Here is a 15,732-nt window from a genome sequence, read left to right as displayed (position 1 = left end):
ATAAAAAAGAACGATATGAATAAAAAATATCTATGCAATTAAAAATATCAAACACCTTGACACGATAATATTTAGGTATAAATTACATAAATCCCACAGCTCATCATCACATCAAAACAATATTAAAAACGATCCTAACTTCATTACCACAAACTCAACTGCACTTTACCCAACAAACAAACCAAACAATGGATTAGTAATCCCGAAATTCTGTGGATCAAAACAATGGACCTCTGTAATAAGATGCGGGATGTAATCGCGATATGCTCTCCATGGCTCTTTATTTGCCTGGATATTCCTTGACTTGACTTATGGAGATGAATCTTAAATGCTTTGTATTGAAGTAGGTAACAACCGAGCTTAATAAGCTTTTCATGGTTAAATAATCTCGTAAACTGGTAAGCTAGTTATGTAAGTTTCACCCGCGTGGCTCCGCTCCTGTTGGTCTTAGCGTAATGATATATAGCCTACTTATAACCTTCCTCGATAAATGGGCTATCTAACACTGAAATAATTTTTCAAATCGGACCAGTAGTTCCTGAGATTAGCGCGTTCATACAAACAAGCAAACAACTTCAGCTTTATAATATTAAGTAGGTATGGATACCTAATAATTTTCAGTTATAGAAATACAATAGTCGTCAACAAGAGTAATTCATTAACTTCTTTTTTAGAAAACCTTTTCGAAGTCAGCCCCAAATCAAACGTCTTTTCAACGTAACAAACAGCAAACAACCAACTTCCAGATCGCCATCTGTCCGTACAGCACTTATTGACGTGAAATTATACGAAAAACAAAAGAATGAGAGAAACAAAGTCTTTGATAAAACAACCCTTCGCAGTAACTCGGTTTTCGCGCCTTCGTTAGCTGTCAGAATAATGGCGTAGATGCGGCAGGCGAGTTTATGCCCACAGCCCAACGAACGTGCTTTATTAGGTTGCTATGAAAATATTTGTAAGTGATTTCAACACGTAAGGAAAAAATAATGTGGAGTAATATGATAGAAGCCTTTTTGTATATATATTGACTACTGAACGGATATTTTTTCGAAAGCGCGAATATTTCAATAATTGATCCTATTACAAATTAAACATGATAATTAATGTTATAATACCCAACAACAAAGACGCTACAACCAAACCAAGAATGTAAAAGAGCTCTAAGACTCTAGCTAGAATAAAAAGAGCGTGTGTGCCGAGCACACAGAAGTGAAACTTCTTGGGCAAGATTCAAAGCTACCAATATCGTCGCCTTACCCCATGACGTGACGGTATTGCCATGACGCGACCTTGGAATTTTGCTTTCAACGCGCCTAAATAAGTTTCACTTCAAAAATGAGTTTTGTGGATTTAAACGCATAAGACAGGCGCGCATCTGTCAAAATAATCTATTACCCAGAAGTCCGAAAAAGTAAAATTATATTCGTTGGGATTTTTTGTGTAAATATTTTGAAGATATCCGCGCGGCTTATGCCGACGCTCTTCTGTTTTGCCAACCTCGTTTACTTAACTTGTTGATTTTCAAACGATGAGCCGCACAAACAATTTATTTATTTGAGATTTCGTTTTTAATGAAAAATCTTCAGAGTGAGTGGAATGTTATTATAAGATGTTTGGGAATAAGCTCGCTGCCTTGTAGTATGTTGTGTATATTCTAGGGCAGATATTGCATTTTTCTTGCTAGAATTTCTACTTACAAAATTCAATTGTATACGTATTTCTACATTTACTTCACTTCATTGTTAAATATATTATGACGTAGCATCGTATCATTTTCAAACAAAATTAGAAAAGTCTTAAATAGTAATTTTTTTATAATTAGGTACTCTGTTTCTGAAGTACTCTGTTTGTTATTCATATTATGTTCCATCCCATCAAGTTGAAGAACTTACATAAAGCTAATCCTACACCAAATTTCAAGCGAAATTGCTTCGTTGCCATATTTGCTCTGACTTATGCGAAATATTATTTATATTATACATTACTAGCTGTGCCCCGCGGTTTAACCCGCTTTGCTCCGCTCCTGTTGGTCTTAGAGTGATGACATATAGCCTTCCTTGATAAAATGGGCTATCTAACACCGGAAGAATTTTTCAAATCGGAGAAGTAAGTTCTTGAGATTTGCGCGTTCAAACAAACAAACTCTGCAGTTTTATAATATGTATTAGTATAGATATATCAAAATTCGCTCACGGTCAAAACTACAAGACTCTACTGTAATCTTGTAAGACTCAACAAAAACTAAAACTCAGCAAACAGAGTTATGTAGATCGATTAATTACTAGATATTTGCATAACTTCATGCGAGCACATTCGTACATCAAATGAACAGTCTGCTACTTTATTACGTTAGGCCACAGAGTAGGCGATTCAGAGAGGAAATACTGATTTTTAAGCAGATTAATTTTGTAAGGAAAAATAATTATTATTAGTAAGTATTAGAAAATTAAAAATGTTACGTTTATAATAATTATTATTAATTATGTTAAACTGTGCAATTTAACTATAACTAATAGCTTGAATTGTATAAGTAAGTCAGTAGTACAATTTTATTGTTTTTACAATATACTCTATACTAAATTCAATAATACTTAAATTATGGAGCATCCGTGAATGTTTGTAAGGCGCGGGACATATACAAGCGGCGCGGCGCGACGGGGGCGCGCCGCGGGCGCGCTGCCGGCCGGCGTGCATCGGGTGCACTATTGGCATTTTGTATGAAATAATTTTGGAAAGGCGGCGAAACCGTGGCACAACCGTGGCGTGCCGTCTCGACGCCTGTCCAAAATTCTTTCATACAAAATGTATAAGAAGGACGCGGTGCAAAACAGATTCAAGAGGTGCGCTTATGGCACGCCCGCGCCCGCGCCGCTTGTGTTTGACCCGCGCCTAAGAATCCTATTTTTTAAATGCTCAAACAATTCAAATTATTATACCTACTTTGATTTTGTTTGAAGTGAAATAAAAGATTGAAAGAAGTATATTATGCTTTCACTGCTCTGTGTTTCCTGGATTACGGTACGGGAGACGACTTCGAGATTGTTTAAATTACCTTTATTTTGTATTTTTTGCATTTGAAGTTTATAAACGTTAAAATATAAAAAGAAAGAAATAAATTACAGGCTTCCTTGATTTCATTGAAAATAGGAGTACATACATATTATTTTAAGAAAGAAACCGCAACCTGTTAAATGTTAAAAACTTAAAAAATATTTTTTTACATAGCATTAATTGTTTTTGTTACATTATTATACTCATATAAATTTACAAAACACCATTTGGGGTCTTAATCCGATCGTTATAATATTCCAAACATATTTTCCTTACGGTATTATTCAAATTAACTCACAAACATAATATCAGAATATATATTGCCTACGAAAGAAAAGAAAATAACTTTGTACACATATTCGATTCCGTAAGCTCATAACATTATTTTTAATATTACCTATATTTTATATTATCTATGAAAATGTAAGTTGTGTTTTGTGTTTTTTAACGTGAAGGTTTTCAACTTTACATGTTTGTATCTTTGGATCCGCTCAATAGTGTTAGTATAATGAAAAATAAGTTCTAGCTTTAAACATACCTCGGTATTATAATTACTTTTAAAATGTATTTCCACTACAACTAAGAAGTAAAAGTTTACAGAAATAAAATTATGAATGTAAGACTAAAAACCAACCAGCTCCTGGCCTACAGCTCGTGAAAGCCTTAATTAGATCAGTAATCACCAACTCGCAGTGTCGCGTGACACTCGCCTCATTCAATTACCGAGTGAGGAGTTATTCATAAAGCCCTTTAGGCCCTCAATCCACTGCGCAATGATATTATTGTGGATTAGCTTTGTCTGCGTCCAAGTTCGTAGAATTATGTAGCTGTATAGTAAACAGTTTATTTTTTAAACAGCTTACGGATTTGTTGCAAAGTTTGTTAGTAACTCAAAATATATTAATTGTATTTTTTTTCAATATGACGTGCTATTAAATAAAAGTATTTTCTTCGTCTTTCTTTCTTTCTTTATAATTCGAGTAATTATTTTACCTACTTGATGATTGTTTGAGTTAACCTAGTGGGAGTCAGCGCATTTTTCCAATTTTCTAAAACATAATAAGTTATAAGATGTAGAGCTGGCCACTTGCAAAATAATTTACAAACCGATTAAGCAATTTTTGAGCTTCTTACAAATAAACAAAAATTAAACTTTCCTCCATATAATATTATGTAAATGTGAATGAAGTGAAGGTAACCCGCTTTATCCTACCGACTGAAATATTCAGTTATCCCAATAAAATAAAGCCTTAAATATTCAAAGATAGAGGATCTTTTTCTTGGTAAGAGTTATCAAAATCGAATCATCCTTTTTGGATTACCACGGGATAACGTCGACCGACTTCTGGTAAAGTGCTTTATGCAAGAGATGAAATCAAGAGATGTTCGGTTCGTTTCTCGAATATTTATGTAAATTATAAAAAATCTGATGGCTAATCTAAACATCGAGCATTATTTGTTGCATGCAATAACACAAAAAGTTTACTTCATAGGTTTAAAAATAACGATTAGTGATACGAACTGGTAACACCAGACTTAAATTTTACGTATGAAACACGTACGTTTTACGTATACACGTAATTAGAAATTATGACTTTCAAATTAAATCGAAACGTTTATTTCTCAAGCATAGTTACGGATGTAAACACTAAACATACAATAGACTTCAGTATTATAATATTTGAGGTACAAATATATAATTTTATAATGATACATTATTTAGTAATGATCCTTCTTTTTAATCTCTTCAGTTTAATAATAAAGTAATGTTTTGAATGTTGGAATTATTATAAGAAGCTTTGTAACGCATATGCATAAATACTTCTAGGACTAATTTTAGAGACAAATAATTTCAATTTTTACTCGCAATTCTTTCTAAAAAACAATGTACAAATTGTTTTCGTGATAATCCAGCGTATCGCAGTATAATGCAATAATTATGTTAATTTGTGAGCAGAACGAACGTGCTAACGCGACACCGTTGCAGCGACACTAATTCTAGCCAAGCTTATTATCACTTATTAATTAGCTTTGTGGTTTTTTTTTTAATATTTGTGACTTTTGGTAGGGAAGAATGTTTTATCATATCTAGGTAAATAAATAATTTGTAAAGTGCCTAGAGTAGATTACATTTATTACTATTAAATATGGCTTTACTACAGATAATTTATTACTATACTTGAAGCTTTACTTAAGCATAGTTAAGCCCTGTAAGTTGTCTGAAAGAGATCGCTCTTTATAATTATATAAAGCGTCCATCTTAATTTTAAGTTATCTATGAAAACATGTTGTGCAGCATTAGGCATATTGTCCAGAAATGTAAAAAAAATAACCACTTTATTACTGAAAACGGTTGGGCTGAAACTGTATATTAAGATGGATATGGCCTAGTAATTTTAATATTAATGCGACTATATTTCATCCTGAATGTTCTACCAATTTCTTGTAAAAAGCACTTCAATTTTTTTAGCTCTAAGTTGGAGCATCCATCGTAGTTACAATAAAGAATAGCTTGTATAATGAAATAATGATATAAATATACCTCATTAACCCATTGACCACCGTAAGCCCCGATCGGGGCGCGACACAATAGATTTTCTATTGTGTCTGTGATTCCGAGGACTGATGGATTAAAATGGCAAATAAATTTTATAATAAAAAGCCTTAAGCCAACATAAAATTCAAACTAAAAACTAATAATTTTCAACCCAACACATAACCCTCCACAAGAAAATACAATTAACACACGCAAACACTCTATTATATTCGTTTTAACCCGTTCCACGTAAACACGGGGTCGAAGTGGCCCAAACGGTTTCATTTCAACCCGTATTCAAGTACTCTAGAGAATAATTCTAATTGCAAATAACCCTTAAAATTCTCGCTACCTTTTCAGGGTTACGGGGGCCCTTTTTACCACTTTCTTGTATTTTAAATTATTCCTCTCAAGGGTTATTTACTCATTTGAGGGTTGAAATGTATTTTAAAATTATCAGTTTTTGCGATTTCGTTTTCTCTTAATTAATGTTATTCCTTCGGGAGTTTTTTTCATCTGTAATGTTTACTTATTTTTGTAAAAATTTTAAATGATTTTAATAACTAAGTATCTTTGTTTTTAAATACATATTATGTAGGTACTTAAAGTAGTTAGATATTTAGTAGTACGGCCGTACTGAATACTGATATCCACTTTCCAATATAATCGATAATGACATAAAGCATCTCAATGGAATTCATAAAAAGTAGATGGAAAGTCTAGTTTTTTGCCATTTTAAAATATGGTTTGACGTTAATCTTCAATTAATATCAGTTAGTAGTTGTGAAGAGATAAGCCGTTCCCATGGGCTCAGCTCGCCTGTCAACAACTTCGATTCATAGACTCTAGAACTTTCCAGGATTGTTCATTCGAGCTTAGAGTTTGTGAATTAGGTTTTACTTGTTAGTCTTTGGAAAAATTAAGTTTTGTTTGTTAAAAATGCATTTAAGTTGTATAAATGTTGGGGATAGGGAAATTAAGAGTTGAGGTGGTTAGAGATTCTGAATATTGCATTAAAGTTTGTTGTTTTTAAAGACAATCAGATCAAAATTATATGATTAACAATTTAACATTATTACTAACGTGTAAACAAAATGATATTTATCAATTTGGTATTTGTAGATTATTCATAAGAACATAAAAGGAGAAGTAGGTAGAACTATTGCAATACCGTCACGTCATGGAGTAAGGCGAAATATGGTATCTTTGCATCTTGCCAAAGAAGTTTCCCTTCTGACACGTGTGCTCGGCAAACACGCTCTTTTTATATGATTAAATGAAAAGATGAAACCAATATTTTTCCGTATTTAAAATTTATATTTAAACCATTCTTATCTACAGGATAATATGACAAGTAAAATGACTTGGATTCGCAAAAAAATCGTAACATAAAATAATTGTTATAAGGCCGGAGTCCCCGGGCGAGTCGTAATGATGTGACAGTTTTGAGCTGACTTTGATAAATCTTGTGATATCATCCCTTGGGACTGTTCCTTGTTTTAGTTAAATAATTATTATTGTTTTACTTATTTTTAAAGGAGGTTGCTACCTAATTATTTTTGTGCAGGCAGGACACATAGTATATTCATGTAAGTACCTACACGTGAATTATTTTGATTAGAAATAAATAATTTTCTTTCTTCTGTGTTGCTGTTATTTCTTTATTACTAAACTATAGATTCTACCTCTTTTTATCGAATTTAAAGCTTTGGTTTGGTTCATACCGAAGCCCGCTCTTCTCTGCTGTAACTGCTTTCTGAACCTGTTGTAAGATAATTAGGCAGAGATGTAATGTGCGAAACAATACTAATAATTCTTTAAAGTTCTATTAATTTATGTGCATGAACACTACCTCATTCTGTTGCGACTACATAAGGCAATCACTTAAATTAATCTCGTTTTAAAACCTCCTAAAGCCTGCTATTTATCCACCCCCTTTCACAAAGCTCTAAAATCCTTTTTTCAGAGGCTCTTATTAGTTTTTACGAGTGCAAAAACAGTCGCTATCAGCTCTCCCCTCCCAAAAGATTTCCCCTTTCGTAATCTAAAGGGACAATATACACTTAAAAAGTTCTATTTAAGTCATTTTTGCACCTTAACAAAAGGTTTTCTTTTAATGAATGCGAGGCTAACGAGCGCCCTGAGACCCCCCGCGATGAATATTTTGACAGCTTCCGACTTGTCCGTCTTATTATCTTTTTTAATGATTGAAAATTTAGCCTTTTGTAATGTGGAGTTGGTTTGTTATTGCAGACGTTAACCGCCGTTCCTTTTACAAACAAATGGTTATAAAGGGTACGTAGTTCGGTCTATAAGCTTTTGGCTTTAATATAGGTAGTAAGTTTAACAACAACTCAACTCGAAAATTTTCAGTATAACCTTTGTTTGTTCGTTTTGTCAATAAATTCTTAACGAATGGGCTTCGTGTATTAGTTTTTCGCGCCCACGTCCTTCCTTAGTGATACTCAGTTATTAACGTAGAAAATAATTTTAGTTAGATAATGGTTGTTTATGATTAATTAGTGATATAGGCATAACATTATAAAGCTTCAATATGCATTACCATTGCAAGAAGCAAAGTTTCTCTTCTGTCTTAGTCTAATGTATCTGTTATACCAATCCTTATTTTCTTTCTCTTTTCTATCCTAGCTAGTTAATAACCGCAATGCAACCGTCTCCACAAGGAGCTCATGAATAAGCGAAGGGATTTCGTCGCCATGACAGTTTGAATCCGCATCCAATGCCCTTTATACAGCATAATTAACATTTTTATAAGGTCTCCTTTGAAACAGTTCTCAGCAATTGAAGGATAATTGCTTCATTAAAATTAAAACTAGGCGTTTCTGGGCCTTTGTCCCGTAACGAGCAAGGTTCTGTATTGTTGCGTCTTTATAATGTCGGCGCGCAATTGTTTAAATTCTTGAAATATACCGGCTCAAGGTGCCAGCCTGAGATTGCTATTGTCCGAGCTGACGAGACCGACTGCGGGGAAAATTGCAGGCTTTCTGGATCACCTCATCAGATAAGAAAAGGTTGGATTTGATTTCTTATTCGGTTTAAGTATGTATTAAGTTTTCATTGCGTGATTTGCAGGAGTATTAGTTTGGGGTAAGATTTTAGGTGTTATGGTACATGATACATAAATATTACGAAATTTGGCATGAGAGTTTTATAACGAAGTTTTCCTTCATCAATTTGAGAATTTATCCTACTTCCTGATATATTTTTTTCTCCGCTCTATATTTTAGTAGGTACGAGTATATAAACCTCGATTTCAAATTGAATTCGATTCAAATTCAAATCAAAAATTCAATCAAATCAAATTGAACTGCTGAGCTACTTTTAGTATTGATTTTATAAATATCTCAATAAACACATTCCTTGATAGGTAATAAAACGAAAACATCGTCACCGATATGCCTTTAATGTGGCAATACGCATTATTTTATATCGTTTCCCGTTTTGGTATTAGTAACGCTAAATTTGACCTAGATTTCGTTTAATATTTTGTTTCTTTCAGGTATTTGAAAGACAAGAGAACGTACATCATACATGTTGTTATTTATTATACAAGGCATGATGTTGATGATGATGTGATTAATTTATGAACTCTATAACGTTTCAGGGTCATTAATTAAAGAGAACAAATTAAAATAAATTCACTCACTAAGTATATAATTATATATTATGTACTAAAAAACTTTAAAATATAATTCATTTCTCTTAACTTTTTCATTGGAATTCACAAATACATAGAATACAAACACTGTGACACCAAAATTTATGGCTTAAGTAGGTCGGCCCTTTATCTTGTAAAATTAAGTTGAAAATCTTATAAAAACTCTATATTTTGATACAATAAACATGAATATGAACAAAGCTACGAGCGGAAACCAATATAAAAACATAAATAGAAATCCCAGATATGTCAAGCGCTTTTCATTCCTTGTTTTGCGACTACCCTCCATATTCCAATATTCAAAATTAATAATTTCCATTCGACAAATGTTAAAATGTATTGTTCCTCATATTGGATAATATTTGACGACTCGTAGTTCAAATTAACATGGCCGGAAGCTGTTTCCATTGATCCTGTAATTTGTTAGGATTGAATTATTTCGATAAAGGAAATGAAGTTAATTTATCTACTTATATTATACTAGGATGAGGAGTTATGTTTGTTTGTGTGTAATAAACTCAATATTATATTTATTAATAATTATTAATACAGATAAGAGCACAGGCAACTCTACCTACCTATAGTTGCTCTCTTAATTGATGTCGATATTACATTTTAGTTTTTCACACATCGTATCCCGTTAATCGATGTTAGGTATTATAATCATACATACCGAGGAAATAAAATATAATCTCTATACATATAATATATAAAAAATGAATCCCTATTTCCCTTGATCACAGCATCACGCATGAACGGGTGGACCGATTTTGATAATTTTTTTTATAATATTCCTTGAAGTACGAGGATGGTTCCTATGGAGAGAAAACGTAAACATGTACCACGGGCGAAGCCGGGGCGGACCGCTAGTATATATAATAAATTATATATAGAGCGTATGGCTCTATGGCTTTATTGCAAACGCCAACGAGCCATATGAATTTGAATATATTTTTTATTATAACATAATATTATAATATGTTATTAAATTCAGACATAAAAATCTTTAAGTGGAACTACTCAAGTTAAAAGACCATACACGTCAAGGAGCTGCCATAAAACCTGTAATCAAAAATATTGCACCATTATTTCAATTTAATGACGTCTTTTTCCATAAATATGAATAAGTTATGGTGTAAATAACATATTTTACTATCAAACTCTCTATATTATAATATAAAAATATTACCTACATACTTCTTTTACGTCTTGCCTTATAATCGTATTATGTTAGTTGATCATTTGCAAATGGTTTTTTTTTTTGTATTTTCGGCACAGTTTTAATAAATTATTAATATTCTGGAGCATAATGCTATTTTTCTTTTAATATCTTAGTATTTTTTATGAAGAAATCATACCATACGTATTTTTTGCTTGCGAATGAATCACCTAGATTTCAATGAAAATAAGGACAAAATATCCCTTGACTCATAGAGCATACAGGCCAAGCTAAAATAAAACCAGTTAAAACATTGTAAAAATACAAGACCATTTCCATTCAACAATCAACAATACAGTTTACAATCCCCAAATTGAACCCGAAAAACCGTGTGACAATGGACACAGTCACCCATTTCCATATTATTTTGATAGTTTTTCAACATTTTGTCCCGAGCTATTGAAACCGTTTTCGGTTTACGATGGTCCCTAACAAAACGCCTCTTATCTCAGATATCTCCCCTCCACTTTATTTTACTGCTTTCTGACGGTGGATAGCAAATTGATTCCTGTTTAAGGGACTATGGTATACGCGTGGGTGAGGCGGGTTTTAAAATTGAGGTTATGTTCTATTGTGTCTTTAATGTGTCTCTGTAATGGCTGGCGTCCACTAGGCGGATCGGGCCGGGCCGCATCGCAACGCAAAAATACGCCGGCCTATGTTTTGTATGAAACATCGTCCATTAGCGACGGATCGGGCCGGGGCGGGCCGCAACGCATTGGCGGATATCGCTTCGCAGGCGGATTTCTGCCGGCGGTGCGCTGCGGCCCGGCCCGCCCCGAACCGTCTAGTGGACGCAGGCAGGCGGATGTGAGCGGCGAGCGTCTGTTAGATAAAAATCCGCCTAGGCGGTCCGCCGCGCCCCGTACAGGTGGACGCAGGAGCAAACAGCGCGTCCATTAGAGACGGCCCGTTGCGATGCGGCCCGGCCCGATCCGCCTGTAATGGACGCTTAGCATTAGGTTGGAAGAAGTTTGATTTGAAAAAATAATGCAAGTAACGATATTTAATACTTATAAAAATTTGTAAATGTTTAAGAAAACGTTATGTGATGTAACAACACTTAAACATTAGATAGGTAACTGTTCTAAGAGCTAAGTAATTTTACAATTAATGTCAGTTAAAAGCAATAATTGGGTACACCGTACCCATATTTACTGTCAAACTGAAAATACGCTCTTTTCAATGATTGTACAAATAAATAATCAAACATCCCCATTATATTTTGATCTAATAAACACGATATACATAGATACGTTTCAACAACTAAAAATATACTTACCAAAAAATATAGTTATTAATTATTTTCTATATTAGGAAATTTAAGACAGCAGATAAACTTAGTTAAAAGCAAACTGTGAGGTTTGCTATTATGTTCGATCAGGATAAAAGATGTAATGTTTGAACATCATATAATTCCTAATTCATGTGTTTAAAATTGTTTTAATTAATATTTAACTTCAAAATGAATAAAACTTGTAAACACACACATTCATCATCACAAACTTTCATATTATAATATACTTCTTAGCTTTCCGCGCGCAGTTTCGCCCGCTTTGTAGAAAACTTAACAATTTATACACTTAAATTTTTAAGCATATATAGCGACGGACGGACAGTATCAACAACTTGTTTTATACTATGGATTAGAGGATAATAAATTCCGCTCTCTCTTAAAACAAAACCGCTATCTAAAACAAGAACATTGAAAGCACTCGTACATTCGTCGCGATTTCAGTTATGGCGTATCGAGGGTTACTTACGAGCTGAATGTATGGCCTTATTCCTTTTCCTTTATTTACGGTGTCATTAAAATTGATGGGCCAACTTGCTAACTCGCGCTTTTCTCATAACAATATAGCTTGAGGTTTTATCAAGACTTCCTAGAAGATTTTTGTATCATAATCTATACTAATATTATAAAGCTGAAGAGTTTGTTTGTTTGAACGCGCTAATCACGGGAACTACTGGTTCGATTTGAAAAATTCCTTCGGTGTTAGATAGCCCATTTATCGAGGAAGGTTATAGGCTATATATCATCACGCTAAGACCAACTGGAGCGGAGTAATGCGGGTAAAACCGCAGGGCACAGCTAGTGTTCGATAAAAAAGCAACTATGGAGTTTCTTGCCGGTTATTCTCCATAGATACTGATTTCCGAATCGGTGGTAAATGTTAAAAATATGCTATGGCAATTCAAAAGTGCTTCTAGAAGAAGTCTAATAAAGCTTCATGATGGACGATTAATCGTCTCATTGTGAGTGACAGGATGTATAAAAATTGTAAAATATCATAATGTCGAATTTAACTTCGAGAGTCATCGTCTAGTTTCTTTTTTTCTTCGGATTAAAAATGCGATGTTTTCCCTCAAATTTCCAGCTATTTTAATAAATAATTCTGTATAAGTATAACCTAAATTCACCCGATTTAGTATTGAAAACATAACACATTACCAGATACATATTATTATCAGCTGATAAATTAACATATTATCAGACCTAGACGGATTTATACAGGGTGTCCCGCTATTGGTATACTAAGCGCGAAGGAACTTGTAGTTTTGAATACACTGATCACGTAAAAAATACATAAACAACAAAATTACGTTAAAAATTTTTTGATAATTTTTTCCTGAAAATCCATGTTTTCTTCTCTAGCTTCGCGCAGCCGTCATATACCGCTTCTCTAATGTGAGCATTTTGTCTATGAAAACATAATCTTAAACGATAGCTCACGTGCTAGTGGCAAAAATGGGCGGGTTGCTTGTTATGGGTGTACACATAGAGTTTTAAGTATTCATCTATTTGAAAAAAAAATGCGTCTGGATTTTTTTAAGTATTTTTTACGTACTCAGCGTATGCAAAACTATAACCTCCTTTGAGCTTAGTATACCAACAGCGGGACACCCTGTATATTCACCTTATAGATTTATAAGCAAAATTCATATAAAATATGCGTACTTATCACAGACATAGATAGACTACGCAAGTACCGCGATCTGTATGAAAACCAAGCGTGTCATATTTTTTGTACTGACCTTGACGCGTTATGACGTCACGAGCGCTTTTTAGTGATGGTAATTTCATTTTACGCTAAATCGATTAGGACGCCACTCGCGCGGCGATTCTAGTATCGTCCTATCCCATCGAAGTAAATCGAAAGAAATCAGATCAAACTAGATCTATGTCTAAGAGGTAATTAAATAAATGAATCGTAATCGATTACTAAATCGATTCAAGACAGAAAAATGATAATTACCATAGACAGAGGAATGATAAAATAAATTTATAAACCTTTTAATATTCTAACAAGTAAACTAATGTGTTTTAGCTTTTTCTTACATATGCCCATTGAGTTACCGTGTACTACGTACTAGAGAGGCCATCGAAAGAAAGTAATGAAACTGTCAATCAATCAATTTTTATGTCCCGTTGCATCAATCCATTTTTCTTTTATGTTCGGGTTACTTGGAAAACTGAAAAAACAAACATAGTCTGAGCAATAAGGAGTTTTGACAAAAAAAATCTATGCCTTTTTTTCTGAAAAATTGCTACTTCAAATTATCATTTTTCTGTTCGATTATAAAATCGATTAGAATCGAGAACTGTTGCATCAAATGAACATCACTAACCACAAAATTGGACAGAAAAATGAGAACAGAAAAATGAGAAGACGCTATTCATTGCTTGTTATCATACGACTCGATCTTTACCGTGCCAAGTAAAAGCCGCAATGTATTCCGAATCATTTCGTATGATTTGGTATCCGTGTTTGTCACGATCGTTTTCCACAGATATTCTTTATTTGATTTTAAAATAAATAGTGCATATTCTGATTAGAAAATTACTTACCGGTGGAAGGAAACATCTCTGCTAACTCGGCCACTCACAGCTGTGGAGTTTCTACAGTTTATAACGGCGTAATTCGGCATTTTACTTTATTCAGCTTCACGTCTTTCCTTGGCGAACTGCAAGCGCGGACTGAGTGTAGGCCAGCGTCAAGTAAGTTTCATAGTCTTAGTTTGGACACGGGAAGTACATACACTCGCTTAGTCTATCTTGATACATGTCTGTGGTACTTATGCATTAGTTATAGAACGTAATCAAAACTTTTATTAGTTCATTTGTACGTTTTTTTATCTTTAATTATGTTTCCATAAATTTATTTTTAAATAATTTACGTCTTAGATTTTTATGTTTTACGCGTTAGGATACGCTAATAAATTTCAACAGAAGCGTCATTGTAATCATGTGATTGATGTATCTGAAACTTTGCTTACGTCACTATATACAATTATACATATATAATCGATTTGTTTGTACTGTTGTTCGTAATTAAAAAGTTGTTCTTTTTGTTAAATCGTCCTCACTCGTCTCCTTTAATTCAATGTATTTTAGGGGAAACCCTTTGAAACATTATAATTATTGTTTCAGAAATAAATGATAATAAGCATCTTTCGTATTAACGCCTAGCTGTGCCACGCGGTCTTACCCGCATTGCTCCGCTCCTGTTGGTCTTAGAGCGTATACGCACGATGCGGCTACCGCAGACCGCACAGTGCGCATAGAAATGAATATTCCGTACATAATTGTGCTTGCGGTCAGCCGGACGGCTACCCGCAATGCGGCTACCCGCATAGTGCGTATACGCTCTTAGTGTGATAATATATTATAGCCTATAGCCTTCCTCGATAAATGGGCTATCTAACACCGAAAGAATTTTTCAAATCGGACCAGTAGTTCCTGAGATTAGCGCGTCAAACACACAAACTCTTGAGCTTTATAATAATAGTATAGATTTAGCTATATTCGATGGTTCACTTTTAGATATCTCAGTCCCTTTGCTGGTCCATGAAAAGGTATTTCCAGAAATCCCATGTAAATCCCTGTTCTTTCATAGAATACCATAAAAGATCCTTTATGTTATTTCTTTATAGAGTCGTCTATTTTAATGCATATTATAACTTGCCCTTTCCAAAGTAGCTTACACGGTAATAACGGTTATGAAGTGAACTAAACTTTATCTAAATGGGTCCATCTGATTTTGCGTGGTCGACCCACTGACGTATATAAATTATTTGAATTATCTATTTCTAGTTTTGCGCAAAGAATAATGATTAGGAATTGTATGACAGATCATAATATTAAATATTAATAGTTATTTAATAATTAACTAAAAAAAATTAGGCCCCAATTTTCAAGAATGATAAGTGACGCCTCAGAAAAAATATATTTGAAGCAAAAATAAG

This window comes from Colias philodice, chromosome 24 (assembly GCF_061535455.1).
Source record: "Colias philodice isolate Cphi_HAF_F1 chromosome 24, ilColPhil1 Martin Lab GWU primary, whole genome shotgun sequence".
NCBI lineage: Eukaryota > Metazoa > Arthropoda > Insecta > Lepidoptera > Pieridae > Colias > Colias philodice.
This window is presented reverse-complemented; position numbering follows the sequence as displayed.